We start from the raw sequence: 8,249 nt of genomic DNA on the forward strand, positions 1-8,249 counted from the left end.
TCCTTTTTAAAAAAAGATTTCATCTATACTCTTTTTGAAATGTGATCACTCTTCTATTTGGAGTTTCTAGTTTCAGAGACTTCCTCAAGAGACCAATTTGATTTTAATATTGCGTACAAGGATGGTACCACCATTTATTGGTCACTATGTTAAACTCCTTGTTTGCATTTTGTTACTTAATCCCTTCACTGTAGTTTCTGCTGTTATTGTTCACAACTTACAGAGAAGAAAATGGAGGTCACAAAGATGATGTTACCTGTTCAGGGTCACACAGCCATGAGTATATTGAAGAGCCAGAATGAAATTCAGGTTGTCTGATTCCACCTACCCACAGCAGTCAGAACTCTGATTGCTGCTTCCATCCACTACCTTGAATTGTCTTCTTTATCCTGGGCTGAAAACTAAAAGTTTTAAATTTTATTTACCTGCATTTAGCCTAGACTCATTCCTTGCAGGGTTTGGACAACCCAGTCTTCATTTTCCACTTAAATAGAAAAAGTCTATGGCTCTACATATCATCATATTTTTGGCCAGTGTTAGTTTCTTATACATGTACTTTGATGTCTGATAAATTAATATATCTCCTGCATAAAGTCATGCACCCTCTTTCTAAAGGACTTGCCATTTTAGAGGGGCAAAAGGCAGGCAGCCCGGGTGGCCCAGAGGTTTAGTGCTGCCTTCAGCCTGGGGCATGATCCTGGAGTCCTGGGATCGAGTCCCACATCGGGCTCCCTGCATGGAGCCTGCTTCTCTGCCTGTGCCTGTGTCTTTGCCTCTCTCTCTCTCTGTGCCTCTTATGAATAAATAAAATAAAATATTTTTTTAAAAAAAGGCAATGATTTGCCTATTCCTTAGAAAACTGTTGCTATCCAAAATTAACAAACCCTTTCAAGATGGCTATTTGATATTTGCTAAAACAATATAAAATTTCATTTAACATCTGTAGTTCAAAACCATAATGTAGCATATACATATATTCTTTATCTTTCAATAATTGTGGCTAGCATGCATATATTTCAGGCTAAAGTAATATGAGAAATGTCAAATAGATCCATATCAATCCTTTGGCATAGAGAAAACTTCTTTTTAAATGTGCTTAAACTTCTAAAGAGGAACTCCTTGTCAGCCAAGATTACATCAATAAAACTTTCAAAGACATAATCTCTTTGGGAAAGAGCTCATTTTTAATCTTCAGTTGTGGTTCTGTTAACTCCCCCTGTTGAAATAAATTGAAGTGGTTACCACTTTTTTATTGCCAAAAGGAAGTGGTTCTTAACCTTGGCTGTGTATTTACATTTCATGGGGTAGATTTAAAAAGTAAACTACTTTTGCCTGGACCCCATGAGCATATGTAGTTCATCAGAGGTGTAGTGGAGACATATCTCATCCCAAGTGATTCTCATGTGCAGGTAGGGGTGAGAAGCATGGGAAGAAGTCGATGGGATAGGAAAAGCCCCTTTTCTCCTCACTGGCACTAAAGTGCCACAGGAATTTATTCCCTTCTTGCTACTTTATATACCTTAAAACTACCTTTAAGATTTTCCTCTATCACAGAATTCTTCCAGTATCTTTCCATTACATTTGAAAATACTGTATAATTTTAAGATTAAGAAAGAAATGCAGCAGGGCACCTGGGTGGCTTAGTGATTGAATATCTGTCTTTGGCTCAGGTAGTGATCCCAAGGGTCCTGGGATGGAGTCCTACATCAAGCTCCCCGCAGGGAATCTGCTTCTCCCTCTGCCTGTGTCTCTGCTTCTTTCTATGTGTCTCTCAAGAATAAGTCAATAAAATCGAAAGAAAGAAAGAAGAAAGAAAGAAGAAAGAAGAAGAAGAAAGAAAGAAAGAAGAAGAAAGAAAGAAAGAAAGAAAGAAAGAAGAAAGGAAGAAGAAAGGAAGAGAGAGAGAAAGAAAGAAAGAAAGAAAGAAAGAAAGAAAGAAAGAAAGAAAGAAAGAAAGAAAGAAGAAAGGAAGGAAGGAAGAAAGAAAGGAAAGAAAGAAAGAAAGAAAGAAAGAAAGAAAGAAAGAAAGAAAGAAAGAAAGAAAGAAAGAAAGAAGTGCAGCAAGAGCAGATTAGTTTTGATCAGAAAACCAAATGATCTGGATTCTAGGGAAACTTCACCTACCATTGATTAACCTCCGAGAAACTGTATCGCCTCTCTGGTATTCAAATCTCTTCCTTGGTCTCATGTCTTCTGTCACTTTTAAGGTTCTTGAAATCATCAGTGGTTTGTCTGAGACCAGTCAGTCTGAGACTAACCATCTGAGAAAATTTTATTTTATTTAAAGTTCCCAAAGGGATTTTTAAAAAGTAATGCTCTCATTTCCTTGAAACTTAATGACCTTTCTTGTGGGTCAAAATCTTTCATACCTCTGGAAAAGTAAACCTCTACTCTTTCTTTCATACCAACTCCCCTTTACATATTCAGGTAAGTTGTTTTCCATCAAAGCTCCTAAAAGCATTTGCTCTTCCTGATCATTGGAGTGCAACTGTCCTGGCCCAGGAGCTATTCTGACTGGCCCTGTCGTATACATGTGAACCTCAAATCTGTGCTGTATGTTTTTAGATAAATTTTGACTTCTTTATCATTCTTGGTTACCATGAATTTACTTCATATCTCAGCTAACTATAGCATAGAGCATCCAAGTCTTTTTATTTTTCACATAAGACTGTCAATACTCCTAATTCTCTTCTCAAAATATGACCTTCCCAAGATTTTCTGCACATACCACTAAGTGCTTAAGAAGGTGTAGTCAAAAGGTCAAGTGGTTTAACTATTTGTCAATTTTTTCCATATATATTTACATACTATATATAAAAATAGTAATAAATCTTTCTTTATTACTTATATTACACCTTCAAATTTGCTCGCTAAAGAAAAACAGGAGTAGGCATGTCTCATGAGAAATGTACACTTGAAATGTACTTGGCAGTAAGCAACTGAGAAAACAGCCAATGATGTCATATATGCATTGCGTCTGGTCACAAATACTAGTGACATAATTTATAATAACCTTTTACTTATTGAGAATTTCCCAGACTCCTGCTGTGCTGTTCCTTTCAAAAAACTGGTTGGTATGTAGTGTTTAATTAAGTGTCTTAAAGCCATCCTTTTGTAGGCCTGTTCCACTTTAGCCAAAGTTATGACAACTTGTCTCTGCGGGTTTAAAAAAAGAAGGCATAGTTTATTGCCTCTCTCTCTCTCTCAAAGTTACAGAGTATTAGTATTTTTAAGCAAGGTAAAATAGCCTATTTAGAGATGCATGAAGGGTAAGCTTCAATGTGCTGTTAATTTAATGTGTTGTCAGTGTAAATAACCTAGACATGAAAAGGAATAATTTGATAAAAACACCCATATTTTAGTATTATAATTATTTTAATAATAATGAAGTATTATTATTGGAATAGAACCATGTTTTCTCCTTCTCTGCCACTTTTTTTGTATTACAGAACATTCACAATTTGAGAGAACCCACTGCATAACTATAGTCATCTTACCTATATCTCCTAAGCCGATTGCTTTTCCCGCTATCTGATTTATCCAAAGGACATCTCCTTGGTCAGTATTACAAATCATTTTATTATTTTCTTACACTTGTTTATGAATCATTTTGCATGTTATGCTTTGTCATCAGGAAAGGAAAAATCACATTCAATTTTTCTTTCTTTTTTTTCTCCCTCTCATGCTCTATTATAAGATTGAAAACCTAAATAATAAGGGAGTTCAAATCATGTGTGAAGTATAGACACATTATTCTCAACAAGAGAAATTTTAAATTCACATTTCATTTTCTTGTGCAAAAATTATTTTAATTCAATCTTGGAAAAACACACACATTTTACAGATACGACCTATAAATTTTTCTCTTGACTTTTGTGAGTGTTTGGTAATAGTTCACAGATTTTTGCCAACAATTTTAAAAAGACTGCGTTAATGATCTAATTATTGCAATTTGCTAGTTAACTAGAGTGGCATTTCAAAGTATTATTGATATGATTTGCCTGGATTAACCAGTATTTTAGAAAATAGACTAGAGTCATATATATATACTGGTATTGTTTTTGTCCTCACGTTTATACTTTTAGTTTGGATCCCTGAGACAGACAGCTTTTGTGGTTCTGCCACAATCTACTGTTCTCAAACATCACTTACAGTTAAACTATAATAATCTTTGGAGAAATCTCTCCTCAAGTTCGTCTGTTTCCAGTCATTAACAAAAAGGAAAGAAAAATGTTAAAGGTACGGAGAAAAGTCCAGTGCGTACAGCTGGTTTCAGCAATTTCAACTTGCGCAAGACCCGTGTTTGTGAAAGCAACTCAAGAATCTTTGAACAGGATGTAATCAACCTCCGATCTGCTGAGAAACACTGCAAAAATGACTTCCCCTGCCAAAAATAATAATGTCGTTTACAAGCAGCTCTTCCATGTCTAAGGAAGAACTAGCCACACGTGTGAGTTTATACTGGCTGCAGAGGAGCAAGCAAGAAGGGCAAATCCCACCTACCCCCGCCTAAAATACTCAGTAGCAGAACCCACGGGAATCTGTGGCCGGTTCCAGAGGTGCTGGCAATATCCAGGAAGATTCGTATCGACAGAAATCCAAATGGTAAGTGACCCCAGGACAAAGGGATTATATTTGGCAGCAATTCTGTGCTGTCACTTTCCCTCTGCAACCAAGCTGCCTTGCTTTGTGAAGGCAGAGCTGTTAAATGCTTCTTGGTCACCAGCCCCAACCCAAATCTTTCTTTTTTTTTTCCCCCCTTTTCAAAATATCATTTGGCAGCTTCCCTTAAAGGACATCAAGAGCTCGGGAGGGAATATTCATGAATGATCCTTTAGATAAGTTTCATCACAAAAGCCCTGCACCTACCTCTGTCAAGTCTGGGCTGCTCAGTCCGCATGAGTTGGATGTGAAAAAAGACCCGGGATGATGGCTTCTCCGAATTTACCAGAAAGAAAGGACCTGGGATGCTTGTCCTTTAAGTGTCTCTAAACATGGTTTGCATAGCTGGATCTCTGCTTATCTGTGCCTTTCGGCTTTCGCTTCCATACATGGATCTGTTCCCAACAGTAACTCCAAGCTGTGGAAAAGAAGCTATCTGGCAGCTCTCCGCTTCATCCAACACATGGACGATAAAAATACACATATAGAGATCCTTCCAGCCAGGCCCAATTCCCACCCTGCCGTCCTGCCACTATGCCTTTTTGGAAATACACTTTCAGATTGGCATTTCTACTCCCCAGACGTTTAGAGAACAACCACCCTTCCCCTAATTCCCACACAGGGCTTTTAGGATGTGGGTTTGCTTCACTTTATGAAAACAGAGGCACAATTATAGTTCCTTACCAGGGTTTTCATCCTTAAGATTTTAGCAATCAGATATGTACAAGACCTGCACAATGTTTAGTGAATGGATGAACATATAAATGAATGGTTAAACGAATGGACACTGTATGTGAATGAATATGATACATATTTATTGTATTTATTTAATTAAGAGTAGTTAAAAAAATTAAGAGTAGTTGTTAACATTTGGAATTATTTGTCTTAAAGGATCGGGTAGGATCAGAAGGTCAAAGTAATCAAAGTAATCAAAATCCCTAAGACCTCCTAAGAAGGAGAGGCCTTGTTCTTTCTTAAACAGCTGCTCATTTAGGATACGGTGGCAGTTTCTACTAAGCTACCATCTAGTATATAGTTTGAAATTTAATGTTAAAGAATATACACTTGGATAGAATACTAATTTCTACATTTGTTAACTGTCAACGATACTTTAAATGACACATAACTGTGACCTAAGTTTCAAGGATGGGGTTGGGGAAGGAGTCCTGCTCTGGATAATAAAGATGTAGGTGAGACGCACTCCTTCAGGGGCCTGTGGAAACTCCACTTAGCCTTCCAGCTCCTGGAAATTGGGCTTTTCCGCTTTAAAATTTCTCTCTTTTTTCTCAGTCTGTTCTTACTCTTGTGTGTATGTGTATGTTTATGTGTGTGTGTATACACATATATGAGAGAGAATTTCCGAGTGACATTTTTCCATTCACCATTTTTTTTCCAAAGTCATGTTAAAACTCTTATAGGATCTCCTGTCTGAAGAAGAAAAAAATCAATTTGAGGTATACAGCGTTAACTCATTTTCTTGTGTACTGAAATGGAACTAGTTTGCTTAAAACATTCCAGAGGAAAAGGGGAGGGGTAGATGAAACAAGATTGGCAAAATGATAACCATCACAGGTGGTTGAGTGGTCAATAGGGCACTCATTATATTATCCTCTCTACTTCATGTACGCTCCAAAATTTGTACAAAACAAAAGAGAGAAGAGTACAAAATAGATATATTAATGGTAAGTTTGAGGAATCTAGATTTGTGTAATCTCTGCATAACACACTAAGGCTGGAACAAGTAGGGGCAAGTTTTTTTTTTTTTTTATTCAGAACATTCTGACATTCAAACCTCCCATTCTCTCCCTTTAATCAGGCATCTATATTTGTGTGTATGTACATATATATATTCCATATAATAACACATTTTATTTTGTATATCTATACAATGTATCATATATGCATAATAATGTATTATCAATATAATAATATATGTTCTATATAATAATAATATATATCAAAGGAAAATTAAGATGTGATATATTTTTTAAAGATTTTATTTATTTATTCGTAAGAAACAGAGAGAGAGAGAGAGGCAGAGACATAGGCAGAGGGAGAAGTAGGCTCCTCACAGAGAGGGGAGTCCAATGTGGGACTGAATCCCAGGATCCCAGGATCATGACCTGAGCCAAAGGCAGATGCTCAACCATTGAGCCCTTCAGGTGCCCCAAGATATGATATTTTAAAAGCTTACCAAATGTAGGTCAATGATGGACATGGCAGATGGTGACTGCACACATAAGCCATTTCTGAAAGGAAAGTTCTTTTTTTTTTTTTTTTTTTTTTTACTGTCCCTTGCAGCTAGGGACTACCATGTAACACTGTTCTGGCCAAGTAGGTATACATAGGAGTCTCCTGAGTGACACTTCAAGCAAGTGTTTATTTATCTGTTAAGAAGGGACAACGTTAGCTTTTTTCCTTCTTGACCTTATACTGCTTCTACCTATTTTCTTCCCAGAGAACAAACTTGACACCTGAAATTGCAGCAGCTGTTTGGTGACCAGAAGGGGACATGCAGGAGAAGAAAAGGCTGTGAGGTAAGGAGGCTGAACCAGACAGAAAGAACATCAGCTCTTGACAGCATCATTGAGTTGCTGTAGCAGTAAACTACCCACCCCTGGACTTCTTGTTCTTTGAGAAAAATAAAAGGATAATTAATACAAATAGTGGATTTCATCCATTTTGAGATCAGGCTTTTGTTGGGAATTCTTTTCTTCAGCTCCAAGTATCTCGGTGGACGATGGTAACGTTCAAAATTAAATTCCAATTTTTCCCCTCTGCACTCAACACTTCTCGATCCTTCCCCAAATCATTTAGGATAAAATATAAATGTCTTAGCTTAGTTCTCAGACATGTTTCAAGATTTACTTGCAATTCACATCTTAATCTCATCTCTGGTCACTCACCCACCAAGCTTCTTTCATTTCAGCCACCTTAATGACTACCGTGTGTGTGCAGCCTGGCCCGCTAGAATGCCACGGTTTTCCTCATACTTCTTATGCTATTTTCCTGTGCCTTTTCTTTCTGCAAAGAACATTCTCCTTTCTTTTCTATATTTAGCTAAATCTCCTTGAATTTCTAGGCTCAGATCATCAGTTCTTTTCTCTAGAGAGAGGACCCTGGCCATTCCTGGGTGGTTTAGGGTTCTAGGGGCACACATTATACATGTTTGCCCTCTTCCACTCTATAATTGTGGGGTACCTGCTGTTTCACTGGTTTGCTTTTTAAATCAGCTTCAAGTTCTATAAAGTCAGGGAACAGACTTCATTTGTACTTGTATTATTAGGACTCAGCATATAATAGACATTCAACACAATATTTAAATGAATAAATGATGAAATGGATACATCAATAAATTACTCTTGATGAGAAAGATAAAGAAAGATGTCATGGAATAATTGTATGGCTTTGAATGAGACACCTCACTCTTGAAGCAGGGTTAGGATTGAGAGAGGGACAGATACTGGCACAGACCAAGGAACAAGTACATATGTCCTGAGTTCTCGAGGGAATGAATGGGTAAATGAGAAGTCAAGAATTCTAGGTGGACAGAGTTTGAGTCATTGCCCAGGAGCAAGAATCAAGAA

The 8,249-nt window shown here is 37.1% G+C and overlaps 1 long non-coding RNA gene across 6 annotated transcripts in view; it reads left to right on the forward strand.

The window, feature by feature from the left end:
• The first annotated feature begins 4,156 nt into the window (after positions 1 to 4,156).
• The window catches only part of LOC119874749, a 53,751-nt gene continuing 49,658 nt past the window's right edge, over positions 4,157 to 8,249 (forward strand). Inside the window, exons 1-2 of one of the 6 annotated variants that reach the window (XR_005372343.1) lie at positions 4,157 to 4,605; positions 7,121 to 7,199. This is a non-coding gene — a long non-coding RNA (uncharacterized LOC119874749). The remainder of the gene's footprint in view (positions 4,606 to 7,120; positions 7,200 to 8,249) is intronic. The other 5 variants (XR_005372341.1, XR_005372344.1, XR_005372345.1 and 2 more) reach the window with 5 other exon arrangements.

Source organism: Canis lupus, chromosome 17, assembly GCF_011100685.1.
Source record: "Canis lupus familiaris isolate Mischka breed German Shepherd chromosome 17, alternate assembly UU_Cfam_GSD_1.0, whole genome shotgun sequence".
Lineage (NCBI taxonomy): Eukaryota > Metazoa > Chordata > Mammalia > Carnivora > Canidae > Canis > Canis lupus.